Below are 8837 nucleotides of genomic sequence, written 5' to 3'. Positions count from 1 at the left end.
AGAATCTTTCCTTGCCTCTTCCTGGCTTCTGCTGGTGGCAGCAACCCTTGCTGTTTCTTGACTTACCATTCCATCTCTCCAATCCCTGCCTCCATCTCCACGTGGCATTCTTCCCCTGCGTGTGCATCTCTGTGTCCGAAGTCCCTCTTCCAGAAGTCATTGGACTAGGGCTCATCCTAATCCACCATGACCACATTGTAACTTGATTGCATCTGTAAAGACCCTCTTTCTGAGTAAGGTCACATTCTGATGTTCCTGATAGGCATGAAGGTGGGGACCATGGGGACACTATTCAACCCAGTACAATTAGCTAAGATTTTTACTTAGTAGTAGGCTCAGTACTTGGAGTCAACAGAGACTGGTCTCCATCTCCCATACCACATCTGATCACTAGCAAGTCTGTTGTTACTTTATGTTTAAAATATCTTCTGGGGGTGACGCCTGGGTGACTCAGTCGGTTAAGCATCCAACTCTTGGTTTCAGTTCAGGTCACGATCTCACAGTTTGTGATTTTGAGCCTGCTTGGGATCCTCTGTCTCCCTCTCTCTCTGCTTCTTCCCTGCTTGCTCTCTATCTCTCTCTCTCAAAAGTAAATCAAAAAAAAAAATTAAAAATATATGTCTTCTGGGGGCACCTGGGTGACTCAATCAGTTCAGGGTCCAATTCTTGATTTCAGCTCAGGTCATGATCTTAGCAGAGAGCCTGAGCATAGAGCCTGCTTGAGATTCTCTTTCCCTCTCCTCACTCGTTCTCTCTCTTTCTAAAAATAATAAAAGAAAAGAAAAGAAAAGAAAAGAAAAGAAGAAAAGAAAAGAAGAAAAGAGTATCTTCTGAATCTGACTTCTCACCATCATCTTTCTATGTAGACTATTGCAGTGGTCACCTACTTGGTTTCCTGTCTCTGCACTTACCCCCCTACATTCTCTTCTCCAGACTGTGCCAGGGTAAGCCTTCAAAACCCCAATCACAGAATGTCGCCTCTTCATTCAAACTCTTCCAGGATCTTTTCATCACAATTAGAATGGAGTACAAAATCTGTCAGGTTGTAAGAGGCCTTATGTACTCCAGACCCGGGAGTCCAGACTTCTCTGGTCTCATTTTTTTTTTTTTTTTTTTTTCAACGTTTATTTATTTTTGGGACAGAGAGAGACAGAGCATGAACGGGGGAGGGGCAGAGAGAGAGGGAAACACAGAATCGGAAGCAGGCTCCAGGCTCTGAGCCATCAGCCCAGAGCCCGACGCGGGGCTCGAACTCGCAGAGCGCGAGATCGTGACCTGGCTGAAGTCGGACGCTTAACCGACTGCGCCACCCAGGCGCCCCTCTGGTCTCATTTTTAACCGTTTCTCCTTGTTTCATGCTTCTCGGGTCACTCCACCCTTCATATAAGGTATCTATGTTCCCACTTGCAGCCATTTGCACGTGTTTTCTCAGTCTGCAGTGGTCTTCCTCAAGATCTTACCATGGTTGACTAATTCACTCTATTCATATCCATTCACTCTATTCATAATAGCTTTGGCTATTCATTGACCTTTAGAGTGAGTACTGAAAGATACGAATTTATTGTCATTATGTTGCTTGTAGAGTTGGAATTTCTGTTAGTGTTCTCTGGTCCTTTCTAGTCTCTGTTGCTTTGGGTCTTTATTTATTTATTGATTTTTTCATCTTTTCTCACCTCAGAGAGTCCCTCGTAAAATTTCTTGCAGGGCTGGTTTAGTGGTCACAAATTCCTTTAATTTTTGTTTTCCTGGGAAACTTTTTATCTCTCCTTCTATTTTGAATGACAGCCTTGCTGGATAAAGAATTCTTGGCTGTATGGTTTTTTGATTCAGCACATTGAATATATCCTGCCACTCCTTTCTGGCCTGCCAAGTTTCTGTGGATAGGTCTGCTACGAACATGATCTGTCTTCCCTTGTACGTTAGGGACTTTTTTTCCCCCTTTCTGCCATCATGATTCTTTCCTTTCCTGAGTATTTTGTGAGTTTGACTATGATATGCCTTGTTGATGGTCGGTTTTTGTTGAATCTAATGGAGGTCCTCTGTGCTTCCTGGATTTGGATGTCTGTGTGTTTCTCCAAGTTAGGAAAATTTTCCACTATGATTTGCTCACATAACCCTTCTACCCCTATTTTTCTCTCTTCCTCTTCTGGGACCCCTATGATTCTGATGTTGTTCCTTTTTTATGAGTCACTGATTTCTCTAATTCTAAGTCATGCTCTTTTGCCTTAATCTCCCTATTTTTTTCTGCTTCATTAATCTCCATAAGTTTGTCCTCTGTATCTTTTTTTCTCTGTTCTGCCTCATCCAACCTTGCCACTGTGACATCCATTGGAGATTGCAGCACAGTTATATCATTTTTTAAATTTCATCCTGACTAGCTTTTACTTCTTTTATCTCTGCAGAAAAGGATTCTAATCTATTTTCAACTCCAGCTAGTATTCTTATTATCGTGAATTCTAAATTCTGGTTCAGACATCTTGGTTAGGTCCCTGGCTGTCGTTTCTTCCTGCTCTTTCTTTTGGGGTAAATTCCTTAGTTTCATCATTTTGAAGGGAGAAAAGGAATTAATGAGGTAAAAAAATTAAAATTAAAAACAATATTAAAATTAAAAAATGAAACACACACACACACACACACACATACACAAATCGAATAAATGATCCTAGATCCTAGGTGTGTTTTGGTGTGTGTGTTGAAAGGGGCTTGATAGATTAGAGAAAAAAGTGGAAAGAAAAAAAAAGGGAAATCATTTGAAAATTTGAAAAAATGAATACACTGAAGTAGAATAAAATGAAATGATGGAAGTAAAATAGAATTGAAAAAATTTACACAAACATATAAAATATAGTAGAAAAAATTAAAGGAAAATATTTTTAATAAAAATTGAAAATAAAAATGAATTTTTAATCTTTCTTTATTCAAAAAAAAGAAAGAAATGAAAAAGAAAAAAGAAAAAAGAAAGAAAATTGAATAGATGGGCCAGCAAACAGACTGAAATACGACTGTAATTAATTTGTTTTCCCTAGAAGTAAAACTATGAAGCACTGTATAATCTATAAACTAAGCAGGCAGAGAGACTTGTATTCCTGAAGAGTGAGGTTGGCCCAATTGGGCGGGGCTTAGTGTAATAACTCTGTTCTCCACTAGGTGGTGCTACTTAGCTTACTGGGGTGGATTGTTGTGGCGCTTGTAGGTGTGTGTGTGCATGCACATGTGCGGGAGCAGTGAAAATGGCATCACCCAGCTACCCAGTCTCTAGTGTCAGAACTCCTCTGATCAGCACCCAGGAATGTTCACAGGACCATGCTGCTGAGACTGCGGCTGCGTGCTAGCCCACCCCAGAAAAAGTTCACGCGATCATGTAACAGCAGCGTTTCAGGGATTATGGCAAATCACAACACGCATCTGGCACCAGGCTTCACCCCCAGGGACCTTGTTCCAGCACCAGTGAATGCAGTTGTTCTCCCAGGTCCACTGCAGCCTTTGCCTTTGGAGGACTCACACAGCCTCTACCAGGTGCCCTCCCAGCAGGGGAACCGGCTCTCCCTGTGTGGCCCAAAGGCCTCCAGGCTTCACTCTGCTCCTGGGGTTTCACCCTCTCACCAGAGCACCACCAGGTATGGAGCTGCAGAGTTTCAGACTCTGCACTCCCCCTGTTTACAGAGTCTTAATGGAATTTAAACTCTCTCATTTCTCCTTTCTCCCTTTTTAGTTCAGTCCCTGTGGCTGTTTATACTTTTCCACTTTCTCTCCAGCTGCTTTTGGTGGGGGGGGTGCTTTTCCCATATTCTCCCCACTGTATCCATCCTCTCTCTGCATGCAAAAGCAGCTCCTTGCCCTCCATGGCTTCTCTCTCCCTCAGTTCACCTCTCCACACCACGTATCTGCTGAACTCTGTGATTCAGGTTGTGCAGATTGTTGTGTTAATCCTCAGATCAGTTTCCTAGGTGTGCAGGATGGTTTAGTGTTGGTCTGGCTGTATTTCATGGACATGAGACAAGAATAAACTTCTATGCTGTTCTTCCATCTTGGCTCCTCCCTCTAGAAGTTTTGTTTTAATATTTTTTTAATGTTTATTTATTTTTGACAGAGAGACAGAGCATGAACGGGGGAGGGGCAGATAGAGAGGAAGACACAGAATCCAAAGCAGGCTCCAGGCTCTGAGCTGTCAGCACAGAGCCTGACGTGGGGCTCGAACTCACAGACCATGAGATCATGACCTGAGCCGAAGTCAGATGCTCAACTGACTGAGCCACCCAGCACCCCTAGAAGTTTTTTTTTTAATGTTTATTTATTTTGAGAGACTGTGCACATGCACATGTGAGTGGGGGAGGGGTAAAGAGAGAAAGAGAGAATCCCAAGCAGGCTCCACATTGTCAATGCAGAGCCTGACACAGGACTCAATCTGATAAACCATGAGATCATGACCTGAACCAAAATCAAGAGTTGGATACTCAACCAACTGAGCCACCCAGGTGCTCCCTTTTAGAAGTATTAAAACCCACATAGGTAAGGCTGACCAAATATACCATGAAATAGACCAGCCTGTTATATTAGAGTTTTTAGCATAGAGATGCTACAGAAATAAGATAGAAACCAGCTTCAGTGAGTTATACATATTGAGTACTGGAACATATACAGGATCAGAACCTAATGGGGAATGAAGTACACCATGATCAAACTAGACAAGCATGCTTTAATCTCTCTAAATTTGGTGCTTCAGGTAAACTGTATTAGAGAATGCCATTCTGGTTTGAAGGTAAGGTAAAGTTTCCTTTTCTCTTCCCTCCTAGTTGAAGGCAGCTGATTCTACAGGGTACACACTCAACCTGAATTGCTCACCCAGGTGCAGGAAAAGTTGTAACTAAGTAAAAGAACAGTGATCCTCTATCACTGTGATAGGTAGGGCTCCCAGATATAAATACTGCTCAGCCAAATGCACAGAAGTCACTTACACCTGGATGAAGAACATAAATGAGCATGGTATATCTTCAAGTCTTAACGTTGAGACAAAAAGAATCTGCCCAATATTAAATGTGCACCAATGAAGCTCAAATTCTAAGTAATTGGAATCACCATCTCCTCATTGAGGGAGCATCATGGTTGAATTGTGTCTCCCCAAAAAGATACCTTCCAGTCCTAACCCTCCCCCACGCCGTTCCCTTGAATGTGATCTTATTTGGCAACAGTGTCTTTGCAGACGTAATTAAATAAAGGTGAAGTCATGATGCATTAGGGTAGGCCCTAATCCAATGACTAGTATCCTTGTAAGAAGAGGGAAATGTTGTCCCAGAGACAAACACCAGAGGGAAGAACACCATGTAAAGATGGAGGCATAGAGGAGAGTTAGAGCAGCTGCAAACCAAGGTGTGCCAGCAGCCACCAGAAGCTAGGAAGAGGCAAGGAAGCATTCTTCCCTAGAGCTGTCAGAAGGGAGCATGGTCCTACCAATACCTGGATTCAGAATTCTGGTCTCCACTGTGAGAGAAAAACCTCCTGTTTTTTTAAACCACTCAGTTGTTTACAGTAGCTCTAAAAAACGAACGCAGGAAGGAATAAGAAATAAGTTGGAGAGAAAGTTTGGAAGTGTTTCTTCCCTTACAACTCTCCCTCAAATGGAAGAAAGAGGCTTTATCCCAATGGAATAAGAGAGGATAAATATTGGAAAGTGAGAACTTTTCTGTTTCTCTCCTGCATTTCTGCTTCTACTGTTTGATAAAAATCTACAAAAGCTTTTCTGCTGTGTTTCCCTTGGCCAGTGAACTGGAAAGTTCAGCAATGAGAGCTAGTGATCTCTGAAATTGGTAGGAATGAGATATTAATTATTTAACTCCACAGACATGGTATGCCCTAAGCCAAAAATTTATTTTCTTTACTATTTCATATTTCAAAATATGCTTAACCACTATTTTTAAAATACTCACCAGAGATTGGTAATAAACTAGAATAGTATCTTTGGCTCCAATTTTGAAAATTAAACTCCTGCTCCCAATATTACTTCCTAATTGAAAATCTTACCTTATATCAATCTCCCCTTTATCACTGATGAAATTCAAGCTAAATTGAATTTTATGTTGACAAAAGCAAATCAGAAAGTATTAGTGTCAAAATATAAAATTAAAATATCAGTCTTTTCACTCATTAAAGAATATAAAATTGTCTCTTAAAAATAAATATGCATTACCAGTAAAATAAATTTACTCTAGGACAAATAATAAACAATTTATATATTAATTTTCTTTTTTAATACAGCTTATATACAAATTAACTTCTGGTGAAGTGACTACAAGGCCATATTCTTAGCTAGTTTCTACTTGTGGTGTTGGGAGTTTTCACATAGAGACAAAAATTGGGGAGAAGTTAATCATTTTTTCTAGATTTGTAATGTACTTATGAATAAATAAGTAAACTTTGGAAAAAATGGCCAGAATGTTAAGATCTAAGATGTCTTTAAGAAACAAATATGTTTACTCTAAAAATAGAAAGGTAAAAGGCCACATTTGTAATACAAGACAATTTAGGCAAATGCTTCAATGTACTTATAAAATCATGCTTTTAAAAAAGAATCATCTCATTTTATTGAGGAAGGAAGTTATCTAAAAAAAAATCTGTCACATATTGAAGGAACATGGATATAAACAAAGAAATAAAGGAAAAGGATTTCTATTTATTTCAATTATTTTATAGCTTTTACATGTTGATTATTTTACTTGAATGAATCCCTGGACTTGAACTGACTTTTTAAAAAATAACAAAAAAGAAGGAAAGAGAGGTGTGATGGGGATAGACTTTTAAGATTGAAGGGAAGGGACTCCTGGGTGGCTCAGTCAGTTATCGATGTGAAATATCATATTGATAGCACAACTATTTTAAATATAAGCTTTGTTTTTAATAGCAACACATGCTGTTTATGGCTTATCTTGTCTCTATTCTACATGACTAACTTTCACATCTGCTTCTTTCAAACTTCTATTTGACCTTTGAGCTTCTTTTTCTCTCTCCCTTCTCCTTCCCTCCCCCTTTCTTTTTTTAGAAAAAGGATGCTGTAACATGCTGATAATAGCGATGAAAAGTAGAAGAAAAAGTGAGATCAGTTGGTAAGTTTTTAGGTCAAAGGGGGTGAAATTTATTCGTTATTGTCTCTGTAGCATAAAATAATTTAAATTCTTATAAATTTAAGCAAGTTTACAATTAACTATATCCTAAAATTATACACAAAAAGGTAGATTTGAAGTTATTTGTGAATGACTTCTTCCATACTCCACACCTTCCCCTATTCTCCAGATTCCTTTAAAGCTAAATTTTTTAAAATATAGAAACAATGTCTTTTCAAAGTTAATTTTTTTAAGTCAAAGATTCAAAAGGTAGAAAATGAAGATCAGTCTTATACAGGCTTAGTTCATTTCACAAAGGCAACCACTCTCAACAGTTTTGTTTTGCTCTTCTTGTGGGTATGGTCATCATTTACCTCAATTCCTTAACTTCCATACAGTTTTTATAAATGATTAACCTACTGAGTGTCTGGGTGGCTTAGTTGGTTAAGCGTCTGAATCTTGGTTTCAGCCCAGGTCATGATCTCATGGTTTGTGGGTTTGAGCCTCCATCAGGCTGTGTGCTGACCGTGTGGAACCTGCTTAGGATTCTCTCTCTCCCCTTCTCTCTCTGCCCCTTCCCTGCCCATGCTCTAAATAAATATATAAATAAATAAATAAATAAATAAATAAATTTATTTTTAAAAAGTAAAATAAACAATTAACCTACTACTTTCATTATGTTTCCATTTACATGTTAATTTTCCTAATTTTCTTACTCCTGATTATGCCCTTTCCTGTCTGTTGAAAGAATTCCCGGGGCGCCTGGATGGCGCAGTCGGTTAAGCTCCGACTTCAGCCAGGTCACGATCTCGCGGTCCAGGAGTTCGAGCCCTGCGTCGGGCTCTGGGCTGATGGCTCAGAGCCTGGAGCCTGTTTCCGATTCTGTGTCTCCCTCTCTCTCTCTGCCCCTCCCCCGTTCATGCTCTGTCTCTCTCTGTCCCAAAAATAAATAAACGTTGAAAAAAAAATTAAAAAAAAAAAAAGAATTCCCTTTAACATATCTTGTAAGGATGGTTTAGTGATAATGAATTTCTTTAACTTTTGTTTGTCTGAGAAACTTAATTGCAGGGTTTTTTGTTTTTCTTTTACCACTTTGAAAATATCATCGCCACTCCCTTCTGGCCTGCAAAGTTTCTGCTGATGGCTTTCTGAGGTTTCCGTTGTAGGTAACTATTTTCTTTTCTTTTGCTGCTTTAAAATTTTGTCTTTGTTACTACTTTTTGCTATTTTAATGATTATGTGTCTTGGTGTGGTACCCCTTGGGTTGACTGTATTGGGGTTGCTGTATATATCTGTATCTGGATTTCTGTTTCCTTTCTCAGATTTGGGAAACTTTCAGCTATTATTTCTTCAAGTTTTTCTGCCCCTTCTCTCTTTCTTCTCCATCTGGGGTACCTATCATGTGCATGTTATTACACTTGATAGTATTTACTGAGTACCCTTAAACTATTCCCAAGGCTCATTATTCTGTGTTCTTTTTGCCATTCATCTCGGTTGCTTTGTATGACTCTGTGTTCCACTTGTTGATTTGTTTTTCTGTCTCCTCTAATCTGCTATCGATTCACTTGACTATGCTTTTACTTTCAGGTATTGAGTACTTCATCTCTGATTTATTCCTTTTTATGTTTGTTTGTTGAAGTTCTCACTAAGTGAAGGATCTCACAAGTCCCATGAATGTCTTTATGATGATTACTTTGGATTCTCTCTCAGGCATATTGCTCATCTCCATTTCATTTAGATCTT

The sequence above is a fragment of the Lynx rufus genome, unplaced genomic scaffold (assembly GCF_022079265.1).
Source record: "Lynx rufus isolate CCGP_SWC_20201006 ecotype Redwood Valley unplaced genomic scaffold, mLynRuf1.p SCAF_7, whole genome shotgun sequence".
Taxonomy (NCBI): domain Eukaryota; kingdom Metazoa; phylum Chordata; class Mammalia; order Carnivora; family Felidae; genus Lynx; species Lynx rufus.
Note: the sequence above shows the minus strand (reverse complement) of the source record.